Below are 18,059 nucleotides of genomic sequence, written 5' to 3' on the forward strand. Positions count from 1 at the left end.
GCTAACGATTGCAATGAGAGCCTGCTAATCAACTCTTGACACCTAGAACTCACTCCAGGTGAGAGACCCAGCATGACAGTACACACACACACACACACACACACACACACACACACACACACACACACACACACACACACACACACACACAGGACACACACACACACACACACACACACACACACCACCTGAGAGATCAGGGAGCTACTGACAACACACACACACTCATTAGCAGTTAACTAATGTGGACACACACACGGCCACAGTGTCCACAGCCCCTCCAACGCTCTCTCTCCAGTCTCCCGTCGAAGGTCTGGCCTGTTCATTTTAGAGTGCTAAATTATCCATTAGATGTTATCAAGTCTAAATTATCCATTAGATGTTATAAAGTCTGAATTATCCATTAGATGGTATCAAGTCTGAATTATCCATTAGATGTTATCAAGTCTAAATTATCCATTAGATGTTATAAAGTCTGAATTATCCATTAGATGGTATCAAGTCTGAATTATCCATTAGATGTTATCAAGTCAATTATCCATTAGATGTTCCAAGTCTGAATTATCCATTAGATGTTATCAAGTCTGAATTATCCATTAGATGTTATCAAGTCTAAATTATCCATTAGATGTTATCAAGTCTGAATTATCCATTAGATGTTATCAAGTCTGAATTATCCATTAGATGTTATCAAGTCTGAATTATCCATTAGATGTTATCAAGTCTGAATTATCCATTAGATGTTATCAAGTCTGAATTATCCATTAGATGTTATCAAGTCTGAATTATCCATTAGATGTTATCAAGTCTGAATTATCCATTAGATGTTATCAAGTCTGCATTATCCATTAGAGACATCAATTATCATAGACCAGCAGCATCATCACGCTGAATTGAATTATCCATTAGATGACACTCAAGTCAAAATTATCCATTATTTATCAAGTCTGAATTATCCATTCAGGATGTTATCAAGTCAGACGAGCACATTATCTCATTAGGATACTATCAAGTCTGAGCATTATCCATTAGGAGTTACTCACACAGTCTAAATTACCATAGATGTTATCGAGCACACACCATTCAGGATACTATCACAGTCTGAAGCATCCATCATTCAGGATGTCACACAGTCAGACGAGCACAAATTATCTCATTCAGGATACTATCACAGTCAGAATTATCTCATTAGGATACTCACACAGTCAGACAGCATGTTATCAACACTCATTCAGGATACTCACACAGTCAGACGAGCACACACACCATTCAGGATACTCACACAGTCAGACGAGCACACACATCATTCAGGATACTCACACAGTCAGACGAGCACACACACTCATTCAGGATTCACACAGTCAGAGGCACACACACTCATTCAGGATACTCACACAGTCAGACGAGCACACACACTCATTCAGGATTCACAGTCAGACGAGCACACACACTCATTCAGGATACTCACACTGCATTGCACACACACTCATTCAGGATACTCACACAGTCAGACGAGCACACACACTCATTCAGGATACTCACACAGTCAGACGAGCACACACACTCATTCAGGATACTCACACAGTCAGACGAGCACACACACTCATTCAGGATACTCACACAGTCAGACGAGCACACACACTCATTCAGGATACTCACACAGTCAGACGAGCACACACACTCATTCAGGATACTCACACAGTCAGACGAGCACACACACTCATTCAGGATGACACAGTCAGACGAGCACACACACTCATTCAGGATGACACAGTCAGGCTGAGCACACACACATTCAGGATGACACAGTCAGGCGAGCACACACACTCATTCAGGATACTCACACAGTCAGACGAGCACACACACACTCAGGATGACACAGTCAGCTGAGCACACACACTCATTCAGGATGACACAGTCAGGCTGACACACACTCATTCAGGATACTCACACAGTCAGGCTGAGCACACACTCACATTCAGGATACACAGTCAGCTGACACACACTCACTCAGGATACTCACACAGTCAGACGAGCACACACACTCATTCAGGATACTCACACAGTCAGACGAGCACACACACTCATGCAGGATACTCACACAGTCAGACGAGTACACACACTCATTCAGGATACGAACACAGTCAGACGAATACACACACTCATTCAGGATACTCACACAGTCAGACTAGCACACACACTCAGGATGACACAGTCAGGCTGACACACACACTCAGGATAACACAGTCAGGCTGACACACACACTCAGGATGACACAAACAGGCTGACACACACACTCAGGATGACACAGTCAGGCTGACACACACACACTCAGGATGACACAGTCAGGCTGACACACACACACTCAGGATGACACAGTCAGGCTGACACACACACACACTCAGGATGACACAGTCAGGCTGACAAACACACACACACACTCAGGAGGACCCAGTCAGGCTGACACACATATACACACACTCAGCATGACAGTCAGGCTGACACACACACACACACACACACACACACTCAGGATGACACAGTCAGGCTGACACACACACACACACACGTATGAATGCTGATGTGTAAGACATGTGTAAGACTCTCCTGCATTGTTCCCTTCAACCATCTCTCACTCTTCATTCCTCCATACATCCATCCATCCCCACCTCTCCTTCTCTTCCCCCTTTTTACTACCATAGCTCCTCCATTTCCATCCTCTCAAGGCTCTCTCTCTCTCTCTCTCTCTCTCTCTCGCTACAGCTTTCTCTCCATCCTTCCATCTCTCTCATCTCCTGCTGTGTCCTGGCAGCCAGGCAGGGCAGACATGTTCAGAATGCACGGCAATAATGGCCTAATCAAAAATGCAAAACAATTGGCAATTACCGTGAGGAGGCCTAACGCTCATTAGAATTTACAGCAAGGTAATGAACTGCGAGTCTGGCTGCCCACGCCATGAATATTCATATATTCAGATAAAGCAATCAGGGCTTTGAAGATTAAAGAAGAGGAACGCTTCAAATTCAAATGAGGGATGGAGGAGAGGAGACCGGCATATCATCAGTGAGATTCAGGATGGACGTAAAGAGTGGATGGAGGTTGGAAATAAGAGGTAGTGTGTGAAATGTGTGGTGTGTGTGTGTGTGTGTGTGTGTGTGTGTGTGTGATCATTCACTTAAAATCCTCACACCAAACTGCACATACATCATGATAGCTGTTTTATAATGAATCAACCAAAAGCAAAACATATCAACTCCACCATTAATCTTCGTGGTTCTAATGACTGAAACCAGACTCTCTGAAGAACTGATCAACTCTTCATCGTCTGATCATCATTTATTAACAGATTTGGGATTTGAATCGGAGATCAAATATTCTCTTAATTTGGCCTATTAGGAGTCAACGAGCAGTTGAAAACAGGACCCAAGAGGCCCAGAAACTGCACTGATACACACACTATCTTCTCACACACACACGCTCTCTCTCTCTCTCTCTCTCTCTCCTCTCTCTCTCTCTCTCTCTCTCACACACACCTGTCTCTCTCTCTTCTCACATATGTCTCTCTCTCACATGGGGCCTCTCAGAGTCGTATCTCTATCTCTGGACTGAAGATAAGAGCTCGCCAGCCACAGCTGTAGATGACCACACACACCACACACACACACACTTCCACTGGGCCCAGTGTTGGGAACAGTATCTGACAGGTCACTGATATTGCAGTAAGACACAAGGGACACTGAGCAGCGGCAGCAGGGGTTGTCGTTTCCCAGCATCACTGAGACCCTCCTCTGCCCCTCAGGTCAGAGGTTGATGATGTGGTTTGGGAAACAACACAGAGTAAATGGCGTTACTGACAGTGTATGTTTATCTAATGGGTCACTTCCATTTATGTCAAAAAGTACGAAAGAAAATGTATGAAAGTTATTTTACAAACAGAGACAGCGCAAAGTCAATTGAGCCAGGAGATATAATATCTTCATGACTTTCTGGATAAAATGATCAAATCAGTGTACAGTAGATGCTATGGATATGCCATTTCCTCCCCAGAGTTACCCAACTAATACAGAACCTTTACTTCTGTGGCCTGTGGCCAGTATCAAAGACAAGCTCTTCTGTGTCAAATTCTTTTTCCTCCTCCAAAAATCTAAAAATAAAGTCCTTAACCTGGCAGCTGAGAGCGGTGGTGGCGAGGGCGTGACAGCCTTGGCGTGGTGACGGCCGGGACAGAGATGACCCCTGACCTCTGTACCAGCCTGTCTGCCACAGTATTGACCAGACGGGATGGGAATGTGTTTACTTCTGACAGGGAAAAGGGTTTTTATCCTGGTTTGTGTAAACAACGCTCTCTCTGTCTGAGGAGGAAGCAGAGTTATTTGTTGGAGTGTATGTGTGTGTGTGTGTGTGTGTGTGGGTCTTCTGTGCATTCATGCTCCAGAGCAAATTGACAAGGCCAGGAGAATTAGTCCTGACTGAGTAAATGTTGGAAGCTGATGAGAGGTTGAGATGTGCTGTATGTGGACTGGGCTAAGAGACTCCATGTCACCTGAGACATTGACCAGCCTGGTGTATGTATATGTGTGTGGAGTGGGTGAGGGTCTTCTGGCTTGCTCCAGAGCCAAGACAAGGCAAGGAGAATTAGTGAGTTACTGAGTAAATGTTGGAAGCTGATGAGAGGTTGAGATGTGAGTGGACTGGGCTAAGAGACTCCATGTCACCTGGGACTAGACCAGAGTCAGAGAGGAGAGAGAGAGTGAGGGGAGAGTCAGAGAGAGAGAGAGAGAGAGTCAGAGAGAGAGAGCGTGAGGGAGAGAGTCAGAGAGAGCGAGGCGAGAGAGAGAGAGAGAGGGAGAGAGTCAGAAGAGAGAGAGAATGGGAGAGAGTGAGGGTAGTCAGAAGAGAGAGAGAATGGGAGTAGAGTCAGAAAGAGAGAGCGTGAGGAGGGAGTCAGAGAGAGCGAGAGAGAGAGAGAGAGTAGTAGAGAGAGAGAGAGCGAGAGCGAGAGAGAGAGTTAGAGAGAGGGAGTCGAGTCAGAAAGAGAGAGAGAATGGGAGTAGAGTCAGAAAGAGAGAGAGCGTGAGGATAGAGTCAGAGAGAGCGAGAGCAAGAGAGAGAGTTAGAGAGAGGGTCTGGCCAGAGCTCAGGGCTGAAATAGGGATCATATGTTCCTGTCTTACAGCACTCATCATCACATCAGGGAGCCCTAGTAACACAACACATTTCCTACAGACAAAACACAGGGGGGAGTGGAGAGGAGGGGCGTGTGTGTGTGTTCCCCAAACTAGCCTCCACCTGAAGCCCCTGGGGCCGTGGCGTTGGAGTTGTTAAGACAGAACACCCAGCCAGGAGCCCTACAGGGACACACACTCACACACACCCATTACCCAACCTGTCCCGTCCACTCCTTATCTCACAGCCCCCAACTACCCCACACCTCCTCCTCCCCCAACACACACCTTTATCCCCCGCCCCCATTCCACAGTCCCCCCCGCCCCTGGGACGCTGTGCTCTGTTCCAAGTCTGCCCTGGCACGGTCCACAGAGGGTGTCCTCCGGCTCCGCTTGCCAAGTCAAAGACCCTTTCATGTTCAGCTCAGCCTGCATGCTCGGGCTAGTAAAGCGTTAACAAACACACAGACACACACACTGATACCCCCATACACTCACACACTAATATCCACACACACACTTGGAAACTCAGATTTATACAAGTAAACTAACACTCACTAACCAAACAACAAAGCCTGCTGGTGAATCTCTGTAGACAACATGTGTGTGTGTATTTAGGACTCAGGCTTTGGAATACAACATTCTTCATGAACAATTCGTATTCAAAACATGAATGTGGCTCTATGGTTAAAACGTACTATTAGAACCCAGGTGTGTACGTTATTGGAGGAGGAGGTACAGTAGCATCACAGCTCATCTGTAACAAGCTCTTCACACAGAGAAAATATGACATTTTAGAAGGGGGGAAACATCTCCCTCTACTTCAAATCTGAATGATACAAACAGAAGGATATACACACTCTGTCTCTGCACTTTGAATTCTCCGTCACACAAGGGACAAGTATGTCACTAACGAGGAGTCGGACTCCTTTCCCCCCGACACCGCCCTTCCACTGCCCAACCCCCACCCTCAGTCCCTCATACAGGCCTGACAGACACCCCCAGTGAAAGAGGGGGCGGATGGGGGACTGGTGGGAGAAAGGTGGCATGGTGCCAACACAGCCTGGCTAAATACCTTTGTTCCCCCAGAAACAGAAAGTAGGCTCGGCTAACGAAGACACACTAAACCACTAGTCTGGTGTATGTTTGGTCAAAATAGATTCCTTTTCTTCCTTAAGGGAAGGTTTGATGGGGTGTTGGATGGTCAAAATATGATTCCTTTCCTTCCTTAAAGTGAAAGATGGGGGGGCGGATGAGGGGGACTGGTGTTGGAGTTAAAGGTGGCATGGTGCCAACACAGCCTGGATAAATACCTTTGTTCCCCCAGAAACTGAGGTGTTGGATGGTTAAGTAGGCTTTTCAGCTAAATGGAAGACCTTAAACCTTCCTTAAAGGGAAGGTTTGATGGTGTTGGATGTTTGGTCAAAATGGATGATGTCCTTTCCTTCCTTAAAGGGAAGGTTTGATGGGGTGTTGGATGGTTATAATGTGAGTCCTTTTCTTCCTTAAAGGGAAGGTTTGATGGGGTGTTGGATGGTTATAATGTGAGTCCTTTTCTTCCTTAAAGGGAAGGTTTGATGGGGTGTTGGATGGTTATAATGTGAGTCCTTTTCTTCCTTAAAGGGAAGGTTTGTGTTGGGGTGTTGGATGGTTATAATGTGAGTCCTTTTCTTCCTTAAAGGGAAGGTTTGATGGGGTGTTGGATGGTTATAATGTGAGTTTGATGGGGTGTTGATGGTTATAATGTGATTTTTCTTCCCTTAAAGGGAAGGTTTGATGGGGTGTTGGATGGTTATAATGTGATTCCTTTTCTTCCTTAAAGGGAAGGTTTGTGTTGGATGGTTATAATGTGTTAAAGGGAAGGTTTGATGGTTATGGTTATAATGTGAGTCCTTTTCTTCCCTGGGGTGTTGGATGGAATGGATTCCTTTCCTTCCTTAAAGGGAAGGTTTGATGGGGTGTTGGATGGTTATAATGTGAGTCCTTTCTTCCTTAAAGGGAAGGTTTGATGGGGTGTTGGATGGTTATAATGTGATTCCTTTCCTTCCTTAAAGGGAAGGTCCTGACCATGTTGATGGTTATAATGTGATTCCTTTCCTTCCTTGGAAGGTCCATGTTATAATGTGATTCCTTTTCTTCCTGAACCATGTCTGGATGTCTGATTCCTTTCCTTCCATGTGTTGTGCCTGATCCCTTCCCTGTGTTTGACCATGTTGGATGGTTATAATGATTCCTTTCCTTCCTGGCCATGTCTGTACATGTGCCTGACTGAGTATTGTGTCTGATGTCTGTGCCTGTGCCTGACCATGTCTGTGCCTGATCATGTCTGTGCCTGACCATGTCTGTGTCTGACCCTGAGGCCCTGTCTGTGCCTGACCATGTCTGTGCCTGACCATGTCTGTGTCTGTGCCTGACCCTGTCTGTGCCTGACCATGTCTGTGTCTCTGTGTCTGACCCTGTCTGTGCCTGACCCTGTCTGTCTGACCATGTCTGTGTCTGACCCTGTCTGACCATGTCTGTCTGTGCCTGACCATGTCTGTGTCTGTGCCTGACCATGTCTGTGTCTGACCTGTCTGTGCCTGACCCTGTCTGTGTCTGTGTCTGTGTCTGTGTCCTGACCCTGTCTGTGTCTGACCATGTCTGTGCCTGACCCTGTCTGTCCTGACCCTGTCTGTGCCTGACCCTGTGTCTGTGTCTGACCCTGTCTGTGTCTGACCATGTCTGTGCCTGACCATCTCTGTGTCTGAACATGTCCTGACCCTCTCTGTGTCTGTCCTGACCCTGTCTGTGTCTGATCCATGTCTGTGTCTGACCATGTCTGTGTCTGAACATGTCTGTGCCTGACCCTGTCTGTGTCTGTGCCTGACCATGTCTGTGCCTGACCCTGTCTGTGTCTGTGCCTGACCATGTCTGTGCCTGACATGTCTGTGTCTGTGTCTGTGCCTGACCCTGTCTGTGTCTGTGCCTGACCCTGTCTGTGCCTGACCCTGTCCATGTCTGTGCCTGACCATGTCTGTGCCTGCCCATGTCTGTCTGTGCCTGACCATGTCTGTGCCTGACCATGTCTGTGTCCTGACCCTGTCTGTGCCTGACCCTGTCTGTCTGTGTCTGTGCCTGACATGTCTGTGCCTGACCATGTCTGTGCCTGACCATGTCTGTGCCTGACCCATGTCTGTTCTGTGCCTGACCTGTCTGTGTCTGTGCCTGAGCCTGTCTGTGTCTGACCCTGTGTCTGTGCCTGACCCTGCCTCATGTGTCTCTGTCTGTGCCTGACCATGTCTGTGTCTGTGCCTGACCCTGTGTCTGTGTCTGACCCTGTGTCTGTGCCTGACCCTGTCCCTGTCTGTGTCTGCCCCTGAGCCTGTATGTGTCCTTCTGATCATCTGCTCTGTTTATAATATGGAGCCGGCCTGTGTGTCCCTGTGCATATCTTAAGTTGTTTATCATGCAAATGGGGGTACGCTGTTCTGTTCTGTCTGTTCTGTTCTGTTCAGCCCTGTTGTCTGCATTTCCTCCTAATGGTCCATATTTTGACCTATATCTCAAACTATTCACTATATAGTGCACTACAGTACACACACACACACATACAGGGAATAAAGTGATTACATTTTTCATAGAGAGACATCAGATCGTCCTTGACTGTTGGACTCTGCATTTCAAAACATGGGGATTGTGTGCATGTGTGTGTCCCGGTGGCTAAACATGGGAGGTGATGTCCACAGTGTCTGTTTGAGTCAGTCCATTAAAGCCAAGAACAACATTTAGAGGAGCATCGTGTGTATTTCTCCATTTCACTCTCATCATCCCAATCTCGTTGGATCTCCTTTCTCTCTCTCTCTCTCTCTCTCTCTCTCTCTCTCTCTCTCTCTCTCTCTCTCGACAAGGAGGATAGCAACGAACTCATAAGATGAGCGTGAGGATGATGAAGAACGCCTTCATCAATCTCACTTCACGCAACACGCAACAGCACACACAAACACAAACACTCACACCACACACACTCACACCACACACACTCACACCACACACACTCACACACACACACACACATGATCCATTAGGCTTGTACTGTTAATAACAGGCCATTGCATAACGTTAGTGACCCAGTGATATCATGTGGAGACGTTACGCATCAAGATCTAAATGAGCATAGAAAGATTGTAGAGGCAGCTGACTAGAGCCAAGAGGCATAGTGGGCCTGTGTGTGTGTGTCTGTGTGTGTGTGTGTGTGTGTGTGTGTGTGTGTGTGTGTGTGTGTGTGTGTTGCTTAACAAACGGATGCATAATTACTGATAAAATACAAGAGGTCATTAGATTTGACAGAAGAGAGGATAACTAGACCACAGCCCAACACAGATAGCATAGCGACATAGACACTGTGTTGTACATGGAGCTATATCTAGGCCTATGGGGTCTATACCAAATGACACTGTGTTGTACATGGAGCTATATCTAGCCTATGGGGTCTAAACCAATAGACACTGTTGTACATGGAGTTATATCTAGGCCTATGGGGTCCATACCAATAGACACTGTGTTGTACATGGAGCTATATCTAGGCCTATGGGGTCTATACCAATAGACACTGTTGTACATGGAGCTATATCTAGGCCTATGGGGTCTATACCAATAGACACTGTTGTACATGGAGCTATATCTAGGCCTATGGGGTCCATACCAATAGACACTGTTGTACATGGGCTATATACATGGGATTTTGGCAATGAGTCCATTTATCTACTTCCCAATAGACAGATGAACTCGTGGATACCATTTATACCGTCACTGTGTTCAGTATGAAGGAAGTTAGAGTTAGTTTACATGGAGAGCCAATGCTAACTAGCGTAATGACCTAGGAGTCATTACACTAACACTGTACATAGTAATTGAGCTACCGATAGTTAGCAACTTCCTTCAAATTGACACTGTTGTACATGGAGAGGCGTACCAAAAATGGTATCCACAAGATCATTAGACTCAGGGGAAGTACTGTAGATAAAGGTCCTCATTGCCAAAATCCCAAAGTAACCTGTTTATGCTATATCTAGGTCTTTGAGGTCCATACCAATAGACACTGTATTGTACATGGAGCTGTGTGTTCACCTATACCCCACTGTATTGTACATGGAGCTGTGTGTTTACCTATACCCCACTGTATTGTACATGGAGCTGTGTGTTCACCTATACCCCACTGTATTGTACATGGAGCTGTGTGTTCACCTTTACCCCACTGTATTGTACATGGAGCTGTGTGTTTACCTATACCCCACTGTATTGTACATGGAGCTGTGTGTTTACCTATACCCCACTGTATTGTACATGGAGCTGTGTGTTCACCTTTACCCCACTGTATTGTACATGGAGCTGTGTGTTTACCTATACCCCACTGTATTGTACATGGAGCTGTGTGTTTACCTATACCCCACTGTATTGTACATGGAGCTGTGTGTTTACCTATACCCCACTGTATTGTACATGGAGCTGTGTGTTTACCTTTACCCCACTGTATTGTACATGGAGCTGTGTGTTTACCTTTACCCCACTGTATTGTACATGGAGCTGTGTGTTTACCTTTACCCCACTGTATTGTACATGGAGCTGTGTGTTTACCTTACCCCACTGTATTGTACATGGAGCTGTGTGTTTACCTATACCCCACTGTATTGTACATGGAGCTGTGTGTTTACCTATACCCCACTGTATTGTACATGGAGCTGTGTGTTACCTTACCCCACTGTATTGTACATGGAGCTGTGTGTTTACCTATACCCCACTGTATTGTACATGGAGCTGTGTGTTTACCTATACCCCACTGTATTGTACATGGAGCTGTGTGTTCACCTATACCCCACTGTATTGTACATGGAGCTGTGTGTTTACCTATACCCCACTGTATTGTACATGGAGCTGTGTGTTCACCTTTACCCCACTGTATTGTACATGGAGCTGTGTGTTTACCTATACCCCACTGTATTGTACATGGAGCTGTGTGTTTACCTTACCCCACTGTATTGTACATGGAGCTGTGTGTTTACCTTACCCCACTGTATTGTACATGGAGCTGTGTGTTTACCTTACCCCACTGTATTGTACATGGAGCTGTGTGTTTACCTATACCCCACTGTATTGTACATGGAGCTGTGTGTTTACCTATACCCCACTGTATTGTACATGGAGCTGTGTGTTTACCTATACCCCACTGTATTGTACATGGAGCTGTGTGTTTGCCTATACCCCACTGTATTGTACATGGAGCTGTGTGTTTGCCTTACCCCACTGTATTGTACATGGAGCTGTGTGTTTACCTTACCCCACTGTATTGTACATGGAGCTGTGTGTTTACCTTTACACCACTGTGTTGTACATGGAGCTGTGTGTTTACCTTTACACCACTGTGTTGTACATGGAGCTGTGTGTTTACCTTTACACCACTGTGTTGTACATGGAGCTGTGTGTTTACCTTTACACCACTGTGTTGTACATGGAGCTGTGTGTTTACCTTTACACCACTGTGTTGTACATGGAGCTGTGTGTTTGCCTATTGGGTATTTGTCATTTGGAGAACCCTTGAACATTGAACTGAAAACCAGCCTCACCTCCGCAGAAGCATTGATAAGTTCAACACAGCATACTACTTTTCTTTATACTAAAGCCTGCATTTATATCCATAATTGTTTTTAGAAATGTTTATAATAACTCAAAAAGGAAAATTAAACTGTCAAACACACAAAGTTCATTTCCACCAACGTCTGTAAGACAGAACTATTTGTTTGAGCTGCTCATCATGGTTTTTCTCTCTCTTGCTTCATTTAGCTGTGGTTAGACAACCGCCGTAAGAAGTCCTTAATTAACTAAATGAAGACTAAGAGAACCCTGACAATTAGCGGCTCGAGTAGGATTCCTCAAATAAATGCCTCTTCCTTGACAGTTCACCGTAATTACTTTCTTACACGTTTTTATTTATTTTACATTTTAGCGCCAGAGTATGAGTTGGCAGGCATGTATTTGAGGGGAAGAGATATGTCTCTGTGAAAACCACAGCGAGATGGAGATACATCTATCGAGACCACATGAGACAGAAACTAAGGCCTGCGTCCCAAATGGACTCTATTCCCTATACAGTGCACTACTTTTGATCAGAACCCACTATATACGGGCCCTGTATCAAAAGTAGTGCACTATATAGGGAATATGGTTCCTTTTGGGACGCAGCCCTTTCTCTCTTTTCCGTCTCTCTCTCCTCTCTCTTTCTTTAGGAGAGTAGAATGGGAGTTATATTGGGCTTCTATCCCCATTGCAGAGATAAACTCAACAACCCTACACCCAGCAGTGCAGTAAGAACGTCATATCTCATGAATATCCATCGCCACCAGTCAAAATTGAACCCAACTCGAAGTCCATCTGCTCTGTCCAGTTTGGACTGTAAATCTATTTTTTGTGGTCTATGATCCAATAATCTTGCTTTAAGCGACACCAAAACGAAGGCACTTACTCACAACTAGGGTTGTGAAATTCCCAGGTTTTCACAAAACTATCCCGTTGGGAGAACAACGGTTGGAGGAATCCCTGTTTATTCCTTCCTGATTCCGGGATTCCTCCGACCTGGATTTCTGGAAACCTTAGGGATTTTGCAACCCTACTCACAACGTTGAAGTACCATCCAAGTACCGTTAACACCCAAACCTTAGGGATTTTGCAACCCTACTCACAACGTTGAAGTACCATCCAAGTACCGTTAACACCCAAACCTTAGGGATTTTGCAACCCTACTCACAACGTTAAAGTACCATCCAAGTACCGTTAACACCCAAACCTTAGGGATTTTGCAACCCTACTCACAACGTTAAAGTACCATCCAAGTACCGTTAACACCCAAACCTTGGGGATTTTGCAACCCTACTCACAACGTTAAAGTACCATCCAAGTACGTTAACACCCAAACCTTGGGGATTTTGCAACCCTACTCACAACGTTAAAGTACCATCCAAGTACCGTTAACACCCAAACCTTGGGGATTTTGCAACCCTACTCACAACGTTAAAGTACCATCCAAGTACCGTTAACACCCAAACCTTGGGGATTTTGCAACCCTACTCACAACGTTGAAGTACCATCCAAGTACCGTTAACACCCAAACCTTAGGGATTTTGCAACCCTACTCACAACGTTAAAGTACCATCCAAGTACCGTTAACACCCAAACCTTACAGTGAAACCTCAGACCCAAACACCTTGCTTGTCGCTTAAGTTCTTTACATCGGCAGCCCTGTTTGTTACGATCGTCATCATCGTCGTCATCGTGACGTCATTACCTGTGATATTCTCCTGCTTGGGGATAATTCCGTGGGTGGGCGTCGATAAACAATCCTCATCATCGTTGCGCGGCGACACCTGAATGGCTACCTCCAAGGGGCGCCTCGACGGGTGTTTGTCTCGGCATTTGTTTGAGGAGGGACGGGGCGAGGCGAGGGGAACGGCGGAGGGCGACCGCCTGTGCCCGTCGTCTAGCGTCTTGTCCGTGCAGGGGGCGCCGCGGCACTGCCGCCTCTTGTGCTCGATGAAGAGCAGGATGTGGGCAAGAGGGAAGCGGGCATGGCACTGGCCACAGGTGAGCAGGTCCTGGTCCCCCTTGAGGAGGATCCTGTCGTCCCCATGCTGCCCCAGCCTGGGGTGGTCCTCGTGCTCCTCGTCTGGGGGGAGAACGGCCGACAGGGGCTCAGCTGGAGAGGGGAGAGAGGAGGGGAGATAGACAGTTACACTTCCATACAGAATACATGACAGGGTTGAAATCTACATAGAGGACTATGGACTATGGCATTTCATCCAAGGCAGCTGACAAACTGTGGAGGAGAGTTAGACACTTTATAGATAGTGGAAACATAAAAAAACTGATTAAGATCTACACTCAAGTATCATTTCAAGGAAGAGTGAGACACAGTATATAGGTTATTATAGTGTTGCAAATCTGCATATGCATCTCTTGCTATCGTTTTTAGGACTATTATTACTGATAATATAGAAGGCACAACCAACGAAGAGAGAGGAATGAACATCCAGTAGCAGGATCGTATAATCATATTCAGTTCTATTACAGTCCTATCGTTTGAACGACTATTATCAGTGTTATTGTCATGATGATTTCCAGTGTTATAATGGATGTCGCCATAATCTAGACGTCACCTGTGGTTTATAGTGATTGCATTTCCAGGTGATGCACTGTCTTAGAAAAGGTATGAGAGAAGGATTTGAAAGGGGAAGGAAGGAAGTAGTAGGGAGGAAGGAAGAAGACTTAGACAAGACTACAGCACTGTTTTTCGATAAGCCTGCCAGTGACACCGTTCAGTCAGCGTGCTGCTCGCTGCCTGAACGATTAAGGCGCTTGACCCTCTTTATTGTGCTGCCAATCTCGCGTTTTTAATGAACCTAACACCTCGGAGAATCAAAAAATAGATTCTAATTTGAGTTCAAGATGATTGGACCCCATTTTCGTTAAAAGTGCTGGGATCTCGTGAACCGAGGTTAGATATTGAGGGGTGTATGTGGAGTAGGTCCCTGAAGTATACAGGCAGTCAAGGAGCATTTTTTTTTTTTTTTTAAATAGTTCATCTAGCTACAGTAAACGACATCCCGAGGCCCAACTGGGATGTTAAGATAAAATGTGATGAATTCTCGCTGTCTGTTCTGAACCTTAAATTCTGTGTCAGGTCAGACGAGAAGGAAGCAGGGAGGAGGGGTTGAAGGAATATTTTTCCTTTTAATTTGAGTTGAATTCCTACAGCTTATGCTGTCAGGACATAGCAGTCTGACTGAGGCTCTGTGCGAAAAAGTCTACCTTCAAACCCAAATAATCAAATGTGTTTGTATCGGCAACTGGTTACAAAAATAAGTTGACTTTCTTTTTTTTTTAAGTATATATTATTCCTCAACATCCAAGTGAGCACCAGAAATACAACTGACTGAACTTAATCAAATAACTACTGAAATTAGGCAATAGGCTATTTAAATAGCTATTACCTAATTATAACATGGTAATGATCCCTTATTTCAAGTACCCTAGCTGCTATTGCAGGGATTCATACAACGCAGCCAATATGGACCAGGAGGAATCTGACTTGAACGGAAGCTGTTTTTCAATAGGCCATAACGAGCTATTAAAATAGTTCAAACGATGCATGTAAATAACAGAGTATTCCATTGGAATAATATTACCATGCATTTGCCAGTACGGCTGTAATCCTATAGGCCTATACGTCCGTCTCATTTGTCATATTTGAATGATGAACTAGGTCCCTCGTGAGAATGTGGATATAACTAAGGATTTGGCAATTAGGATACATTTTTGTCATATTTTGACATTTAATTGAAAGAAACTGTGATAGACTAAGATTTTGTTGAAATAGGGGACTAATATACCTGGAAGAGTGAATAGGCATGCAATATGCTCTAGGGTCCAATATGAGGCTACTTAACTGAAAACTACTCATATCACAGAGGTATCTCACAGTGGCCTATGGATGTTTGAAATTATGTCACATTTTGCCTACTGATCATTTCTTGCAGAAAATAAAACGTTCTCAGATGGCCATTGTTTTATCCATCTTCGAAGGAAATGGAAAATACTGAATATTCATGAAGAAATCTATTGAAATGATTCACTTTTAATTTATTTGGAATACTATAATAGGTCTATTGATTAGATATCACAGTGGCATAACAAGGAACATCAAATATACGACCACGAACAACTGCGCTTGGTCTAGCAGGCAACGTAGACAAAGCAATAAAGTAGCCTAGATCAAGTTCAAGTTCATCGGCGTGTATGTCCACAATCATATTCTGCCCCCTACCGGCGCCGTCCATAGATATACTACAATTGAAGGCATATGTTACGAGAACCTAATTTGCTCCGAGAATTGAATGGTAAAAGAGAAACAACCGGGTGGAAACATTGTAGCGATTTACAGAATACGTGGAACAAAACATTTTATATATATATATATATATATATATATATATATACGGAAAATCATATTATTAAAACTAGTTTCCAAATGATCTAGCCCCCGGTAACGTAAAAAAGGAAATTAGCACAGTTGAAATCATGCCATTATACACCACGGCATAAACAGCATAAAAGCAATAGCTTATTGAATATACATGTATAACTCATAAATGACTCTAAAACACCACTTCAGTATGCCTGCCCAAATGTAATAGGTTATTGCATAAAAGCCTCCCGTGTCCCCTCTCTGAAAATTAACCTCTTCGTTAAATGTAACGTAGCGGAGCGTCCAATAGTAGATGTAATCGAACGTCTCCAATTGTTCCAATGCTTATTGTATCCATTCACATTAACTCACGGTGTAAACGATAACAATGTAATTGGATCACTAGGTTATACGGGGGTGCAGTGTTATTCTTGGATCGAGAACTCCTATATCCCTCGATATCAACGCTGGCTACGTTCCACACACGAGGTCTTCTGTATGGGCTATGAGTATGTAAACACCCCGTTCTCCCCATTCAAAAAAAAGAAGAAAACATCTCTCGAAAAAAAATCTACGCTATCAAAACAAATAGTAATAACAAAGTGGAATTGCTTATTTGGGGATACACTTTGCTTTTCGTAGCGTATTACATATCGGAAACTGATATGACTAAATATAAATATTCACAGGATACCTTGATAGGCAAAGGTATCCCTCAACTACAGCCCAGATGTCCTTTAATAGCGAAAGAAGCCTGTGTTGTAGCATAGGCACATACATGCAAAATAGCCTTATACGTTATTGTTTACCAAATATACAATATTTTCCAAGGTCCAACTTTTTTCGATAGAAAGTTATCCGATTCAATGACGGCGTTCTTGGCACGCTTTTAGGTTATGTCCACGGGTCCGCGTAATGTCCAGTTGCCCACAAACATTCTCCAAATACATTGAGAAGAGGCTGTGTGTGTTCTTGTTTAGCAGATTATAAAATAAGCAATTTTCAATTCTACTTACGCGAAAACTCCCGCTTGCTCAAGTGCTGGGGTTTGCCTTGCTTGCGGCGAGACATGTTGGTAAGTGGTGGCGTTCAGCTTAGTTCACATTGGCAGAGGCGTCCTACAATGTAATAGACTCCAGATAAAATGTCTTCATCGATGCGTTTGACATCCAAAAAAATGAATTATAGATCACATCACGGTGACGCGCGGGGTACGGGCTGTGCGGCAGTCTTCATGACTTTTTTTGCAAAGACAGAGAGAGGGATATGAGCAAAGCCCCCTGAGCTGCAAGTTCAAGTGCGGACGTGACGTTCCTACGAACTTGAACGTCAGTCGATGGATGGACATGGAGATAGAACACATGGGCAGGGCAACGCTGGGGAGTAGGAGGTGGAGATAGAATAACAAAACCAATGGACAGTCATTACTGGATCCGTCTCTGAAAAAAGAAAGGGACCCCGAAGACGCCAATGGACAGAGAGATCAGGGGGGCCGGGCCAATAGAGAAGGAGAGAGCGAGAGAGAGATTGGAAACGAACGTGAACCTTGGGAGACAGCACATCCAAGTGGAAGGATTCTTGGCAACAAATATGGAGAAAATATGGGACCATTGCATATGATCCTAAGAATAAATATGAACCATTACCCCATTACAGCATGGAAAACAACAATTTATAGTGGAGAGAAAAGGATGCGAGTGCACTTTACGGATCGATTTAATTGGATATAATAAAGTAAATAGTCCTATTTAATTAATTTTGGACATGGATCTCCGTGCCTTCGGTAACCAATGGGTTAAATAAACGTATGTTACAATGATACAGCCCGATAGGCTATACGCTTTATTAAATAGGCTATATTTAAGAATGTCATATTTTAGCAGTCCATAGGCTACCACCATATT

At 44.6% G+C, this 18,059-nt stretch overlaps 1 pseudogene; it reads right to left on the reverse strand.

The window, feature by feature from the left end:
* Positions 1-17,572, reverse strand: part of LOC121845746 — a 45,561-nt pseudogene extending 27,989 nt beyond the window's left edge.
* Positions 17,573-18,059: the final 487 nt, after the last annotated feature.

Source organism: Oncorhynchus tshawytscha, unplaced genomic scaffold (genome assembly GCF_018296145.1).
Source record: "Oncorhynchus tshawytscha isolate Ot180627B unplaced genomic scaffold, Otsh_v2.0 Un_contig_2357_pilon_pilon, whole genome shotgun sequence".
Lineage (NCBI taxonomy): Eukaryota > Metazoa > Chordata > Actinopteri > Salmoniformes > Salmonidae > Oncorhynchus > Oncorhynchus tshawytscha.